This window comes from Protopterus annectens, chromosome 2.part2 (genome assembly GCF_019279795.1).
Source record: "Protopterus annectens isolate FY-2018-M chromosome 2.part2, PAN1.0, whole genome shotgun sequence".
Classification (NCBI taxonomy): Eukaryota; Metazoa; Chordata; order Ceratodontiformes; family Protopteridae; genus Protopterus; species Protopterus annectens.
This window is the reverse complement of record NC_056730.1, coordinates 474,061,081-474,073,927: the sequence shown is the minus strand read 5'-3', so window position 1 is coordinate 474,073,927 and position 12,847 is coordinate 474,061,081. Positions and strand designations below refer to the sequence as shown.

The 12,847-nt window shown below is 44.8% G+C and overlaps 1 protein-coding gene across 3 annotated transcripts in view; it reads left to right on the top strand.

Moving 5' to 3' along the window:
- Nucleotides 1–12,847, top strand: part of POC5 (POC5 centriolar protein) — a 1,778,414-nt gene that overhangs the window by 911,807 nt on the left and 853,760 nt on the right. The window lies entirely within an intron of this gene.

Here is a 12,847-nt window from a genome sequence, read left to right as displayed (position 1 = left end):
TCACAAAAATTCACAGGCGATCCAGAAGGTTTCTCCGCTTTCGGCTGGGTTCCAGTCATTACCAATTTAGAGCCCTGCCCTTTGGTCTCACTACAGCCCCCAGAGTGTTCACCAAATGTATGGCAGCGGTTTCTGCTCTCCTGAAATGTCAAGGATTCCAGGTGTTTCCATATCTAGACGACTGGCTCCTCACTGCCACCACCAGGCGTCAACTTCTTCAGGCCAGGGATTACACCATTCACATTTGCAAGGAGCTAGGAATTTCCATAAATTTCAAAAAGTCTGCTTTGTCGCCTTGTCAATCTATTACCTTTATAGGCACCAACTTGGACACCATGCAGCTCTCAGCAAGGCTAACAGAGCAAAGGGTCTTAGATATCCAAAATCATGTCCATCTCCTTTTTCAGATCAACAAAATTCAGGCCAGGTATGTTCTGAAAGTATTAGGTCTCATGGCGGCTGCCATCACACTCTTTCCTCTTGCCCGTTTTCACATGCGTCTCCTTCAGTGGATGCTTTTCACCCAGTGGTCTTTCCAACAACTACCTGTGACTCACAAGATCATGATAACTCCAGCCTGCAAAAATCATCTGTCTTGGTGGATGGTGTCCTATCAAGTCCACCAAGGCAGACCCTTTATTCCCCCCCCTCCCCGGTCGCCACGGTCACATCGGATGCCTCCCTGATCGGGGGGGGGGCATTTTCAGGGCCGGACAGTCCATGGCAACCCTTCGAATGCCACCTGCACATAAATGTCCTGGAGATGAGAGCAGTGCTTTTGACGTTGCAAGCCCTCCACGAGACTCTTCCCCTGGGGACTATTGCAATCCAAACGGACAATATGTCCGTAGTGTGGTATATCAACAAGCAGGGCGGAACCAAGTCATATCCCCTGTGTCGAGAAGCACTCAGACTTTGGCAATGGGCGATCTCTTCTCACCGGTTTCTGATAGCAACGCATATCCCCAGGAAGTCCAACATCATAGTGGACAGGTTGAGCAGAGCTATTCTCATGCCACACGAGTGGTCTCTCAAACAATCTATGACGGAAGAGATTTTTCAGAAGTGGGGCCTTCCTTGCTACGATCTTTTTGCTACACCTCAAAACAGCAAATGCCCCAACTTCCTCACCCTCTTCCCCCTTCCAGGCCTCAGGGACTTCTTTACGCCTTTCCCTTCTTTCTGTTAATAACACAAGTTATTCAGAAAGCAACCGCCTTGAGAGCAAAGATGATTCTCATTGCCCCTTATTGGCCTCGACAGATATGGTTTCCGTTCCTGCATCGTTATCTCTTGGAGCAGCCTTGGCATCTGGATCCAGTGCCAGATCTTTTGACCCATCCGTCGGGGCAGCTGCACCAATCCCTCCATTCTCTCAACCTCACTGCTTGGTTGCTCCTCTTCCATCCCTAGCCAGGCTTCCTATGATTTCAAATCCCGTCCGGGATATTATAGTAGCTTCCCTTAAATCTTCCACCAGAAGGATCTACACTAGTAAATGGCAACGTTTTTCCTTCTGGGCAAAGGATAGAAATATAGATCCTTTCACTGCCCCAATTCACTCGGTCTTGGATTTCCTAGCTGAAATTTTTCATTCAGGGTCTTTTTCTTCCACAGTGAAAGTTCAGCTGGCAGCCATTTCAAATTTTCACATAGGCCTGTCAGATGGCAACATCATGTCCCATAGGCTGTGCAAAGCGTTCCTTAGAGGTATCTTTTTACTCAAGCCCCCTATCAAAGATCCTCCGCCACAGTGGGATCTAAACTTAGTTTTATCATCTTTGATTCTACCTCCCTTTGAACCTGCAGCTTCCTGTTCACTGAAATTACTTTCCTGGAAAACACTCTTCCTAGTCGCTATTACATCAGCTAGGAGAGTATCTGAACTTCATGCCCTATGCATTCGTCCTCCTTATTTAGTTTTTCACAAAGACAGAGTTTCTCTAAGAACTAACCCCTCTTTTGTACCCAAGGTGGCTTCGCAGACAAATTTAAATCAATCAATTGACCTCCCAGTTTTCTTCCCAAATTATTCAAATAGGGCGGAGCAAAAACTACATTGTCTGGACGTTCATCGCCAGCTCCGATACTATTTGGACAGAACTAAACAAATCAGGAAATCTGATCAACTCTTTTTATCTTATGCAGAGAATAAGAAAGGCCTTCCAGTACCCAAGGTAACCCTGTCTAGGTGTCTGTCTTCTGTGATCACTTGTATTTATCATCTCAGAGGTAAACAATTTCCTTCTAGGCCAAGAGTCCATTCAACCAGAGCACTAGCTACATCAACAGCCTTTCAAGCTAGACTACCGATAGACACTATTTGTGCGGCAGCCACATGGGCCTCTCCTCATACCTTTGTCTCGCATTACAAATTGGACATGGCCTCCAGAAACAGGGCAAATTTTGGTTCCACCGTTCTCAAGAGTCTGTTCCAATGAGCCACCCAGGATGAAGGTGCTAGGGACGCGGTCCCATCCAGCAAGAATGAAGGCGAGATTGACAACTTAACATTGAGAAGTTATGTACCTACCATAACGTTCCATGTTAGTTGTCTTCTCTCGCCTTCTTTCTTAAGGCCCCACCCACCATCCCCCTAGCCTGGACAGACCGAAAAGATCTTCCCTTCTTTGAAGGGTCCTTATATTTCTTTTTCACCATCTAGGTGGTCCTAGGGTAGCTATAGCGTAGATACCGACCTTTGGGTGTTTATCTTCCTTCCTCCTCCTTTCCAGTTGGAGGACTATTTGGCCTATGCTGGGTTTTCAGCTTCCAAACGAGATCTGGGGAGTTGCCGCCTAGCATCATGGGATATAGGGTTGCCTCGAGCCAGTAAAATTAGCTCTCGAGCTTTAGTAGTGGACGAGTCGGAGCCGAGGTTCGGCTCCGAACCCATCCAGCAAGAAAGAAGGCGAGAGAAGACAACTGACATGGAACGTTATGGTAGGTACATAACTTCTCATTTTGCACCTCAGCCACTTGAATCGGTTTGTCAGACAAACACACAGTTCAGGATGGTCACGGTACAGTCTATCCTCCCTCTGATGAGGAAAGAAGACTGGATGTGCTCTGTAGACCTTTAGAGTGCGTAATACCATGTTAGAATGTGTTCCATATGGTTCCTTCACTTCCAGCTGGGAGCCAGTCATTTCCTGTTCAGAGCCCTGCCCTTTGGTCTCACTACAGCCTCCCAGGTGTTTACCTAATGCCTGGTAGTGGTTGCAGTTTGCTTCTGGATACAAGAGTTACGGTTGTTCCCCTATCTAGACAGCTGTCTCCTTAGTGCTCCTACAAGGTTTCTGCTAATCTGTGAGAGAAGCTACTTGCTTCAGCTTTGATCCAACCTGGGAATGTTGATAAACCAGGACAAATGTCAAGTTTTCAACAGTACAAATTTGGAAGTTCATAGCAGCTCATTTAGATACAACCATTAAGATTGCAAGGTTACAGGAGAACAGGATACTAAGTCTAAGAAATCAGCCTCAGCAGCTTCTTTCCCATCTAATACCACCTGTCAGATTAGTTCATCAACTTCTAGGATCAATGTCAGCCTCTATTACTCAAGTCTCCTTGGCAAGATATTGTGTGAGTGTTACAGTGGACCCTAGCTATCCATCAGATCCCATCCTGCGTTTTCCAGTACCTAACCAGAATCTTTAGAGATCATATAAATTGGATTCAGTCTCCAGAGGTGTTTTACTGCCTTTGTTCCTCATTCTTCCAAAGCCACAGTGACCACAGATGCTTCCCAACTAGTGAGGGAGGCATTACCTGGGAAAGATAGTCCAAGGCACATGGTCCTCATCAGAGGCCAGTCTTCACATCAGTGTCTTGGAGATGAGAGCAATCTTCTAAAGTTTTAGGCGTTTCAGGATGCCCTTCCTCTAGGGGTGATTTTTGTCCAGACTGATAACATTTCAGCAGTCTGTTACATCAGCAAACAAGGGGGAACATGCTCCTACCCATTGTGTCGAAGCGATGAAAGTGTGACAGTATGTGATATCTTCCAACCACTTTCTGATGGTAATGTGCGGTCCAGGGAAGACCAACATTCTATCAGACAAAGCAGATCTGTTCTGGTAATTTGAGTGGTGTCTGAACCCATCAGTAGTGACACAAATATTTCATTGATGGGGCAAACCGTGATGTGATCTTTTTGCTTCTCCTGTCAGTTCCAAATACAACAGGTTACCCCCCTGAAGGGGGGAGTCCCCAAGAGAGACTATGATCCGCTATTGTCCTTCCAGTCTCCTATATACTTTTCCACCAACTCTCCTAATCCTGAAATTCTACAGAAAACATTACAACAGAAGATCAAGGTCATCCTCATTGCCCCTTTTTGGCATCAACAGGTGTGGTTTCCCTACCCTGGCCTTGTCTGGTACACCCTTCTTGGGTGCTGGATCCAATTCCAGATCTACTGTCTCACCTTCCAATGATGGCTAGTCAGTCAAGGCTTTCATCCCAACTGGTCCATATTCTTACTTCTCAGAAACTGTCCACTAGGAAAGTTTATAAAAGTAAATGGAAAAGATTTTCCATTTGGCTTTGCAGAAAAATCTAGATATTTTCTTCTACTCCTATACTAGCAGTGTTGGAATTCCTTGTGTCTATTTTCCATAACTGAGCTAGTTAATCCACCTGTCAAGGCTGTTGGCCATTTCAAATTTCCCTATGGGAGAGAATCATACTTCCTTGCACTCAGATTTGTAAAGCCTTCCTCAGAGGTAACTTTCTTCTTAGACCTCCAGTTAAGGATATTACTCCTCCTTGGGACTTGACTGTGTTGCTACAAACTTTGACCCAAGCTTCTTTTGAACCTGGTGCTGAATTGGACTTAAAATTTCTGAGTTGGAAAGCCCTTTTTCTCGAAGTGATTACTTCAAAAAGAAGGGTGTTAGAGCTCCAAGCTCTATCTTGTCAACTTCCTTATATTCTCTTCCAAAAGAACAGGGTTTTGATTCTTTAGTGGCCTGCTGCAGGGCCGCAGTTACGGGTTCTGTAATTAGGAGGCATGCTTGGTTAAAGGAACAAAATCTGCCTGATTAAATTATTAGATGCACCTTTACAGCATGATACTTTGGTTTTAAGGCAGAAGAGGTGTTAAAGAAAATGGAGGACAAAGCTAAATCTATGCAAACGGTCAAAGATTTTTTACAAGTACGGCCACCTAGGTTTAGTAGACACTGGCCAACAAAGAATTGGTCATTTCCTGTGTCAGACCTCAAAGGGGCAGAGGCAGATCCCAGGCGCAAGGTTCATACCGGTCAAAGCAATGGAGTGCTTCTACCTCCAAAGTTGGAGAAGACAAATCACAACCATTCAGGAAACAGTCCCAATGACTTCTCCCTGCCTGCACCAAGCATTTATCTCCTGGCAGCACCCTTAGGTGGAAAATTAGCACTTTTTTCTCAATTGGCACATTATAACCCAGGACAAGTGGGTCCTAAATATCATGTCACAAGGCTACAAGTTCCATTTCCATACCCTGCCAAAGGCAAACGGCTGGCCAGATCTGCCAAAAAATCAATGGGCAGAGGCACAAAAACAAGTCTCATCCCTCATGGACATATGGGGGCCATTCAACAAGTACCAGAGCAAGAGCAGGGACAAGGATTTTACTCAACTGTTCTTGGTACCCAGAAAGGACAAGTCCTGGAGGCCAGTACTGGACCTATCTATTCTGAACACATTCCTGGATATACCAAAATTCAAGATATTGACTTGGCAGCAACTTCTGCCCAAGCTGGGCAAGAACGCTTGGCTTGTGATTTTAGACCTAAAAGAGGCATACCTGCATGTACCAATCAGACAAATATGCAGAAGATAACCTCAGATTCAAGGCTGGCTCAATGCATTACCAATTCTCTGCACTGCCCTTTGGCTTATCTACTGCGCCCAGGGTCTTTACAAAGTGCCTGGCACCAGTAATGCTTACTTGGACGACTGTCTAATTCAAGCAGAGAACAAGGACATTCTTCTACAGCATCTGGCATTTGTGAAAAGACTTCTAACATGCGTAGGGTACACAGTCAACGAAAAGAAATCAAAACTAGTACCCTCTCAAGAGATACTATTCCTGGGTGCAAGCTTAAATACAACTGCCCAGATGGCTTATCTCACGCCAGACAAACAAAGGCAACTGACTACCTATTTCAAAATGTTGGCAACAAAGGCCCAGTTATCTGCAAGAAACATTCTGCAGGCTTTGGGCTTCATGGCATCCTGCATCCTACTAATTCCATATGCAAGACTGCATATGAGGAAACTTCAGTGGTACCTAAAAAGTGTTTAGACTCAACATTGCCACAGCCTGGAAACTATGATTACTCTAATTCCCTGCCTGCAACAGGAGTTTTGATGGTGGGCAAAGGCTTGTCACCAAAACAAGGGACAGCCATTCACATTACCCTTAGCCAGGCAGACAGATGCATCAGATTAAGCCTGGGGGGCCCACATGGCAGGAAGATGCATTCAGGGCACATGGACCTCAAACCAAATGCATCTACATATCAATCAAAAAGAAATGCTAGCAGTTCAAAACGTCCTGACAGGCTTCAAGGACCTACTTCATCCAGGACAACTACTGATAGACAGACAACACCACGGTCATGTGGTATATAAACAAGCAGGGGGCACACATTCTTACCCCCTTTGCAGACTAGCCATGACTTTGTGGGACACAGCATTGACTTATCAAGTATATCTGCAGGCGCAATTCCTGCCAGGAAGGAAATATACGCTGGCAGACTAATCAGAAATCTCATAGATCCCCACAAGTGGCACTTGGATCCACAAGTCTTCAGCATGACAACAAAGAAATGGGGATGCCCGGACATAGATCTTTTTGCCTCCCCTCACAACTACCAACTAAAAAGATTCTGCACAAGGATTTATCATAGACAAGCATGGAAAGTGGACGCCCTATCAGTATATGCATTTCCTCCTCTGCCTCTCCTCCCCAAGGTACTCCTGAAGGTCAGACAGGAGAAGCCAAAGATAATACTGATTGCCCCAGACTGGCCCCGCCAGTACTGGTATCCAATACTAAGGAGCTTGTCTCAGTGCCCAGCTTGGACCTTACCTCAAATATCTCCTCTACTGTCCCAGCAAAACAGTCGGATCCTGCACAGCCAACTCAGGATTTTAAACCTGTCAGCATGGCGAATAATGTAGTCATACAAAACACACTTCTCAGTAAAGCTGTGATGGATGTCATTTTGGAAGCCAGAAGGCCTAGTACTAGAAAATCTTATGCTGGAAAATGGAAGAGATTCTGTGCTTGGAACTGATAGCTGTGCCAAATATTCCTCAGATTTTGCAATACTTAACTGAGATGCTGGACAAAGGACTATCTTTTTCATCTATTAAAATTCATGCCTCTGCTATTTCAGCTCATTACAATGTAGAGCCACCAATCTTTTCTCATCCCTTATTAAAGCAGTACCTCAGAAGAGCCAAAAATTTAAGGCCTCCAAGGAGATCACCAATGCCTGCATGGGGCCTCAACTATGTCTTGGAAAAACTCACCTTGCCTTCTTTTTGAGCCAGCTGCTACTGCTGATATAAAGTTTTTATCTTGGAAAACAGCTCTGCTCCTAGCAATAACTTCTGCAAGACGAGTTTCAGAGCTACAGGCACTCATGGCTGTGGAACCTTTTATCATTTTTTATCCAGACAGGGTCTCTCTGAGGACAAACCCAACATTTATGCCTAAGATGGTGTCCAGTGTGGCTATCAACCAAACTATTCACCTGCCAACTTTTTATCCAAATCCACAGAACAAGGGGGAGAGAATTCTGCATTCTTTGGACATACACAGACAGCTTAGATTCTACTTGGACAGAACCAAAGTTTTCAGAAAGACAGAGCAATTACTAGTGACATATGCTGCAGGATCGCAAGGAAAGGCTATCTCAAAGCAGACTATTTCAAAGTGGATAGGCCACTGCATTCGTTTCTGCTATGTACACCATGGCAAGCCAGTACCTAAGGGCATTAGGCCACACTCAACCAGAGCTGCAGCCACTTCAGCAGCCTTTCTCAGGGGAGTACCTACTAAGGACATTTAAGAGGCTGCTACTTGGAGTTCAGTGCATACCTTTACAAAGCACTATCATCTGCCATTCTACTCTAAATCCAGGGCAGGCTTTGCCACTGCAGTTCTGCAGGGCCTCATAGCCGCTCCTAATGCTGTTTAGCTCCAGCCTCCTAACCATAGCTTTGGGACTCTACCCAAATGTAATGACTGCAACAGTGAAACACAAAGAATATAATACAGTTGTGTACACTTACCATAAATGTAGATGCTCAAGTGTATTCACTGTTGCAGTCCAGGTTACCCGCCCACCATCCCCCTTTTCTTCGGATGGATCCTATCTTTCCTTCTCTGATTTATACAACCTATGTGGTGCATTTGCTTGTAGATGAAGGTAAGGTTTATATTGGTGCATGTAATTTTACATATCTATATACATTTTGGCAGCCCTTTTAGGGGGCACCTGACATCTGGGGCAAGAAAAACTAAAAATGGCGTCGGCTGCTTCTTTTATACCCCTGAAAACCTGACATCAGGGAAGGGGCGACAGCAGCTGACACAGGACCCAGGACTTTGGAATTCAGGCTGACTGAGGGCAACCTGCCAGCAGGATTACCCAAATGTAATGACTGCAACAGTGAATACACTTGAACATCTACATTTATGGTAAGTGTACACAACTGTACTTTTCATTTGTTAAAGTATCAGCAGCATATTATTGGATTGCTTAAACAGAAAATGATGTTGATTCCTGACTGTGCAGAAAATAAGGATTTGCAGGATTTAATGCATTCTGCTGAACAAGTTGAAAAACATACTTTGCAATGTGGTTTTGTTTCACTTAGATGCATCTTGCAGGGCTGCTGTCACTGGGTCTGTACTTAGAAGGCATGCTTGGCTTAAGGAGCAATCTTTACCAGATCATGTTAAAGCTAAATTGCTGGATGCTCCCTTAAACCAGGACCTCCTGTTTGGCAACAAAGCAGAAGTACTTAAAAAGATGGAAGAAAAAGCTAAATCTATGCAAACTGTTAAAGATTTCCTGCAAGTACAGCCTCCAAGATTTAGTAGGCACTGGCCCTCTTAGAAGTGATCCTTTCCTGCCTTTTCCAGGCCTTCTCAGTCCAAACTCAGAACCAGCAGAATACTCGGGCCTCAGTCCCAAGGTACGCACAGGCCTAAGCAGTGGGGGGCTCCCACTTCCAAAGCAGGGGAATAGTAAGACTCCCCCCTATGGTAAGCTGTCTCAGTGACTTAACTTTAAAACTTCCAAGCCCTTCTCAACTGACTGCTTCTTTAGGGGGAAAGATTGCTCTGCAGGCAAAAAAACCTGGGAACTCATTACCCAGGACAAATTGGTTTTAAATATAGTTTCCCAAGGATACAGATTCCTCTTCCACACTTTACCAACCCCAAATGGTTGGCCAGATCTACCCCTAAATCAGTGGGCAGAGGCTCAAAAGCAAGTTCTCTCTCTCAAGTATAAGGGCTATTCAAACTGTCCCAGAAGATGAAAGGGGGCAAGGTTTCTACTCAAGACTTTTCCTGGTGCCCAGAAAAGACAACTCTTGGCATCCTATTCTGGAGCTCTCTATCCTAAACACTTTTTTGGTGATCCCAAAATTCAAGATGCTAACTCTTCACCAGTTGCTTCCTATGCTAGGCAAGGATGCCTGGTTGGCAACACTGGATTTAAAGGAAGCCTACCTGTACATCCCAATCAGAGAATCTTACAGAAAATACCTATGCTTCAAAGCAGGCTTCGTGCACTATCAGTTCTCTGCACTGCCCTTTGGCTTATCTACTGCACCCAGGGTATTCACAAAGTGCCTAGCTCCAGTCATTGCATTTTGCAGGCAAAGAAATATTCAGATACACCCATACCTGGATGATTGTCTAATTCAGGCAGAAAGCCAGGACATACTATTGTATCATCTGACATTTGTACAAAAAGTGCTAACTTCTCTGGGGTACACCATAAACGAAAGTAAATCACATCTTGTACCCTGCCAACAAATTGTATTTCTGGGAGCAAGCTTGAACGCAACTTCCCAGATGGCTTTCCTCACGTCAAAGAAACAAGTTCATTTGACAGCTTACTTCAAACTAATGGCCACAAAGACCCTGCTATCTGCAAGACAAATACTGCAAGCCTTGGGGTTCATGGCCTCTTGCATTCTCCTAATTCCATATGCAAGACTGCATATGAGGAAATTACAATGGTATCTAAAAAGCCTATGGTGTCAACATTCTCAGGTTCTAGAAGCAATGATTCCTATCATACCTTGCCTACAGTTAGAGTTCCTTTGGTGGGTAGAGGCCTGCCACCAAAACAAGGGACTGCCTTTCACTCTACCCCCTGTCGCCCAAACCCTAACAACAGATGCATCAGACTATGCATGGGTGGGGGGCTCAGTTGGCAGGGAAGTGCATTCAGGGCAAATGAAACCCAAGTCAAACGCACCTGCATATCAATTAAAAATAAATGTTAGCTGTACAGAATGCTCTGACAGCCTTCAAGGACCACATTCTTCCAGGACAATTAATGGTAAAGACGGACAACACCACTGTTCTGTGGTACATAAACAAGCAGAGGGGAACCCACTCATACCCTCTCTGTAGACTAGCCATGGCTCTGTGGAACACACCCTTGAGCTACCAAGTGCACCTACAGGCTCAATTCCTGCCAGGAAAGCTAAATACACTGAGAGGCGATCTAAGCAGAAATCTCATGGACCCACATGAGTGGAAACTGGAACCAAAGACATTCAACATGTTTATAAACAAATGGGGGAGCCCAGAGATAGACCTGTTTGCCTCCCCCCAGAGCTACCATTTGTACAAATTCTGCACAAGGACTCCCCACAAACAAGCTTGGAAAGTGGATGCCCTGTCCTTCACCTGGAAAAATCTATCAGTTTATGCCTTTCCTCCTCTGCCTCTCCTCTCCTCTCCTCTCCAAGGTACTACTAAAGATCAAACAGGACCATCCAAGGACGATACTGATTGCACCAGACTAGCCACGCCAACACTGGTACCCTCACTTACGCAGTGTATCACTGCTGGTACCATGGCACCTGCCTCAGACCCCTACCCTGCTGTCCCAGCAGAAGGGCCAGATTCTGCACCCTCAGCTTCAAACCCTGAACCTGGCAGCCTGGCTAATTACCTGATCCCTCCATTACCATCTCTCAGTAAACAAGTGTTGGATGTCATTCTGGAGACAGGGAGACCTAGTACTAGAAAATCTTATGCTGAAAAAATGGAAACTATTCTGTTCCTGGAACCAAACTCAGGAGGTGGGCACAGCAGCGCCCTATTTACCTCAGATTCTTCAATACTTAACTGAGATGCTTCACAAGGGCCTTTCCTTTTCCTCCATCAAAATGCATGCCTCAGCCATTTCAGATCATTACAACACAGAACCACCTATCTTCTCTCATCCACTGCTCAAGCAGTTCCTCAGAAGGGCCAAAAACTTAAGACCACCCAGGAGAGCCCCTACTGCAGCCTGGGACCTTAACTTTGTATTGGAAAAAAATTACTCTACCTCCTTTTGAGCCAGCTGCAAATGCAGAGTTGAAATTCCTTTCTTGGAAAACAGCCTTCCTTTTAGCCATCACTTCAACAAGAAGGGTTTCTGAATTACAGGCCCTTATGGCAGTGGAGCCTTTCATCATCTTTCATGCAGACAGGGTGTCCCTCAGGACCAATCTCTCCTTCATGCCCAGGGAAGTATCCAGTGTTGCTCTTAATCAGTCCATTCATTTGCCAACCTTTTTTTCTAATCCACAGAACAAAGGGGAACGGATACTGTAATCCTTAGATGTGCACAGACAACTTAGATTTTACTTGGACAGGACTAAACCTCTCAGGAAATCTGAACCGCTGCTGGTGGCATTTGCTGCAGGGGCAGAGGGGAAGGCCATTTCAAAGCAAACCATTTCTTAATGGATAGGCCATTGCATTCATTTCTGCTATAAGCACCATGGAAAACCTATCCCACAGGGGATAAGACCACATTCAACCAGGGCTGCATCTACCTCTACAGCCTTTCTCAGAGGTGTCCCTACCAGGGACATCCTAGAAGTGGCTACTTGGAGTTCTGTATACTTTCACCAAGCATTACCATTTGCCAATTTTCTCTAAATCCAGAGCTGGTTTTGCCACTGCAGTCTTGCAGGGCCTTATAGCTGGTCCTAATGCTATCTAAGTTCCTCCTCCCATCCTTAGCTTTTGGAATCTACCCAAATTGCAACAGTGAAACACGAAGAACATAGTACAGTTGTGTACACTCACCATAAATGTAGATGTTCAAGTGTAGTTACTGTTGCAGTCCTAGTTACCCTCCCTCCAGCCCCATGACTTCTTTTGGCTATGCCTCTATTCCTTTTTACTATGCTTAAAAGCTTTTTTGTGTATTTTCTTTTTTGTTGGAGGTATAACCTTGTTTATAAATATATATATATATATATATATATATATATATATATATATATATATATATAAAAAATATTACATCTGGGGCAAGAAAAACTGATGTAATGGCGTCGGCTGCATGCTTCATACCCCTGACTACCTGATGTCATGGAAAATGAGACAGCAACCGACGCAAGACCCAAGACTTTGATAATCAGGCCGATTGATGGCTACTGCAAGCAGATAACCCAAATGTAATGACTGCAACAGTGAATACACTCGAACATCTACATTTACGATAAGCATACACAACTGTACTATTTTGTTTCTTTGGTCTGTCCTTTTGGATTATAGTAGTACATATTTCTGGGGCAAGCTCTTTCTGAGGTA